The 4,298-nt window shown below is 37.9% G+C and overlaps 1 long non-coding RNA gene across 1 annotated transcript; it reads left to right on the top strand.

The window, feature by feature from the left end:
* The first annotated feature begins 442 nt into the window (after positions 1–442).
* Positions 443–3,174, top strand: LOC142397416 (uncharacterized). The gene is made up of 4 exons (XR_012772705.1): positions 443–524; positions 646–692; positions 1,146–1,209; positions 1,339–3,174. It is a non-coding gene; the product is annotated as an uncharacterized LOC142397416 (long non-coding RNA).
* The last annotated feature ends 1,124 nt before the right edge of the window (positions 3,175–4,298 follow it).

Here is a 4,298-nt window from a genome sequence, read left to right as displayed (position 1 = left end):
AATGCTTTTATTTTATGTAAAGCACTTTGAACTGTTTGTACATGCAATGTGCTATATAAATAAATTTGATTTGATTTGATTTAATGACTTGACTTAAACTGATTAAATTTCAATCAAATGTGTCATAATTGTGGTATTTAAAAAAAAATTGAATGAAAAATGAACATAAATGTTAGGTTGTAGCTTTTGTGGTGAGTACATGTTGTGGTTAGTAGTAAAGTAAGTAAAGTAAAGATCTGTAATGATATATAACCAGTATCTGATATATTAGTTTTTTCAGTAACACAATTTTGATGATTTTGCAGATTTCCATAGAAATTAGGAATGCAAGTCCTGCATTGCTGGTTGGAACTTCCTCTCAAGAAGTAAGGTTTATGCAGTACAAATATTTCTAAGTGCACAATCAAAGCTAATTTAAGCATAAGATCTCAAATGTCAGTAACACAATTTTGATGATTTTGCAGATTTCCATCAAAATTAGGAATGCAAGTCCTGCATTGCTGGTTGGAACTTCCTCTCAAGAAGTAAGGTTTATAGTTATATTACAAACAAGAGCACAATCAAAGCTAATTTAAGCATAAGATCCCAAATGTTCCATTTTTATGTGTTCTGTACTGTATGTTTCTTTTTTTCTTGTATGAACAGGAAGAAATGGAGTGGACTGCTTCTGGAGATCAACAAGGCCCTCCCAGGTAAATATAAAACCAAACATAAGCTCTATATCTAAGGAAGCCGTAATATTGCCCACTATATTAATAATTGACTTTTTAGTCAATTAGCTAAAATGTCAATTTTAGTTTCATGTGTGCACAAGCTTCAATTACCTTCCTTTCATAAAGATTGAAATAATGAATTTAAAAGTACCTTTAACTCCCAGTTTTTTAGAAGTCGGCAGCATCTGCTCAACCCTTAATTCTTCCCTATACAATACACTATCTTCCCTTTCTATCTGTGAAAACAAAGGTATGAAGCCACATATTTTACCAGTGCTGTCACATTTCAGAGCTGCTGCTATTGCACTTAACAGTTTCACAGATGAACAGTTACTGGAAATATGATAAAGTAAATCAAATAAATCCTTCAGGTATTAAACAGAAGAGTGTGTGCATGACTTACTGAAGGCTGAATCTATATTTTCCATGCAGAACTGGGACACCACCTGGATCGTCCAGCAATGATGTTGAAACCCCAATGGAGGTGGACTAGAAGGTAAAGAAAGATAAAGGTTTTGAGTCGAAAAACTTAAAGACAAACACGGAAGCCATACTACTTACCACCATTTTAAATGATTTATCTTGACCAACAACCAGCAATACCTCTTCGTGCTTTTGTTGACAGGGACAAAGGACAGCAAGCCCCAGACCCAACCACAGCCACTCAAGTACCCAGGGGCGTAGCACCAAATTTGGGGCCCCAGGAACAACCACTACCATGCATATTTGAACCAACATTGACCCTATGTTAGGATTTTGGGACACTTGTATAGGCTAATAGTTATTATGAAAATAAATACATTTAAGACAAATATGGCTTCTATTTCACAATTATGTGGTAGCCAACAAAATGAGAGATTATTTTTTAATTATTTGACTTCAGCTGCTATCAGGGCCGTAGCCAGGATTTCGGAATAGGCGAGGTCCATGGTGCGCGCGCATATCGCGCGCCGAAATTTTTACAATATATATATATATATATATTTTTTTTAATTATATAGTTTTTAATATATAGCAGTGTTGCACATTGAGGCTGGTAGCAAAATAAACCATTATAATGTAACAAGAACCCATAGCTAAAAAGAACCTGATTATTTCCCAATACAAGCCTATACAAATGTTTGGTACAAGCAAAGGCCATTTGGCCAGGCATAGAGTAAGGCTAAGTAACCAATATAAAAAATAGAGTTAAATATAGATGGATAGATGCATATTGTAGGCTATAGCTGTTGCTAAACAACCTATAAAGATTTATGGGCTATGTTGAATTCATTACTAAATTAGATGTGAAAAATTGTCTCCAGCCTACATAAATGTGCATTGCTATAACAAGGTGCTGTCTTCTTTATTCAAGAACCATACACAACATTGATATAACAATCCTATCATTCTAAAGAGCTCGAGCTGAGCTTTCCGTCAGTATATAGCAATCGCCGCTGCACTGCAGAGTGGCCGAGGAAATCGTTCGTCAAATTCGTCTAATTTTTCTATTACTGATTACTGGTATGCAGCTACTATGTTGACGATACTTTTCTCACCAACTACGGAGCGCACACACGTGTTATACACACTGTTGGAAAGGGCAGAAACAGACCTTTCAAATGGTACCACGCAGTCACACATTCACGAAAGTGATGTCAACACAAACGTCAATTGAAACGTGTATGCGAAAACCGAGATAAAAAAAATAAAAAAATAAAAAAAATCCCTGGAAATTACCGAGGTCCAGACCTCACTTTCCTCATAGCTGGCTATGGCTATGGCTGGTATCACAGTGGTATGCAACGGAATGTGAAGGGGATAATCTGTAGGCTGTAATTTTGACATTTGGGCTCACTTTTCTTGGGAAAGAAATCAGTCAGCAGTTGCTTTCCTTCATTTTGTCTCTCTTGCCTTTCTTTTCTTTTCTGAAAGCCTGATTTTTTTTTTTTTTTTTTGGATGACATCTTTCATGTGCCGGCTGCTGCGTTTAATGCCTAATAATGAAGTGAGTGAAATTTATGGCGCATGTACAATCAAAAGTCCGCCAGAGGGCGGACTAAACCAATGCGCACTGATAATGGGGGTGTCTGATATAGATTATAGCCTATTTGCAGGCTGGGATATACATTTCAACAGATGTATTTCCAGAGAACATTGGGTTTTTATAAATTACCAACATATATTGATTTTATTTAAAAAATGATTTTTAAAAAACGAAAGAAGAAGAAAATTTCCCTTAGGGCCCCCCCTGTAGGCTGGACCCTGTGAATCAGTCTGACTTTTCCCCCCTGTTTGACGCCGCTGCAAGTACCCCCACACAGATCAAAGAAAAAAAGATTGAAAAAAGAAAAAAACAAATGAATAAACACGCACCCACATACCAACACACACATGCGCATCCGGGCACGTCCAGGGCCAGCAGCATCCCAGCCACTACAGACCTCGAACCAGCAGACCGACTCCTCCTCCCGGCCCCTCCCACCCCAGGAAGCACCCAGGGGACAGGGGTGTAGGAAGACCCCTGTCCCCTTGTACTTTCTTTGTACTGTTTCAAATTAAAAAAGTCAAAGTAAACGTGAGAATCTCAGTGTTCTGTTTCTTCCTTCTTTGATTAGCATTTTTCATACCATCTCAGCCAACAATTTATTCACAGATAGAGGTTAATACATTTCAGACACGTTTTTTTTTTACCTACCTAAATAGTTGGGAAGTTTTGAGAAAGTAGTGAAATGAAATGTGAGTTCTAAAACAGCTTGAGTCTATTTTCAAATCTATATTTAGCCCTCATTCAGGCTGCTGTTGCTGGATAAGAAGTCTTACCAACAGAAAGTAATCTCATTCAAGTGATGCTCTACCCTGAATTACCACACGTTCAGCCACTGATTTAGAGATTACTCACATTTGATGTTGCATTTGACTTGATTAAAGGGGCACTGCGGTATTTTCAACATTAAGCCTCTTTTCTGAGTCGTCTGCAATGTTTTAGAACCCCCCTCACCGCTTTTTTGATGTTTACTGCTGTCTCCGGTATTTGCCTAATTTTGATTCTTCTCAACCTGCTTCAGAACGGCAAGTCATGCGCATGTCCTAAAAGGTCCGTAAAAGCACAATAAACGTCCGTTTTCAAAATCATCAACTCACCGGAGTGGTTACTGGTGTGCACTGGTAATCCATATCAAATTTCGTTGCGAAAAGTTGCTTCTGTCGTGTTTTATTTGGCAGCTCGTTCATGCTTGCACTATTTTCTTAGCGGTGGCGGAGTAATATCAACGAACATCCAGTACAAAATGTCAAATAAAACACGACAGAAGCAACTTTTCGCAACGAAATTTGATATGGATTACCAGTGTACACCAGTAACCACTCTGGTGAGTTGATTATTTTGAAAACGGACGTTTATGGTGCTTTTACGGACCTTTTTGGACATGCACCATGCTTGCCATTCTGAAGCAGGTTGAGAAGAATCAAAATTAGGCAAATACCGGAGACAGCAGTAAACATCAAAAAAGTGGTGAGGGGGGTTCTAAAACATTGCAGACGACTCAGAAAAGAGGCTTAATGTTGAAAATACCGCAGTTCCCCTTTAAGATTAAGATCAGATTT

The sequence above is a fragment of the Odontesthes bonariensis genome, chromosome 13, assembly GCF_027942865.1.
Source record: "Odontesthes bonariensis isolate fOdoBon6 chromosome 13, fOdoBon6.hap1, whole genome shotgun sequence".
Lineage (NCBI taxonomy): Eukaryota > Metazoa > Chordata > Actinopteri > Atheriniformes > Atherinopsidae > Odontesthes > Odontesthes bonariensis.
Note: the sequence above shows the minus strand (reverse complement) of the source record. Positions and strands in the feature narration are given on the sequence as shown.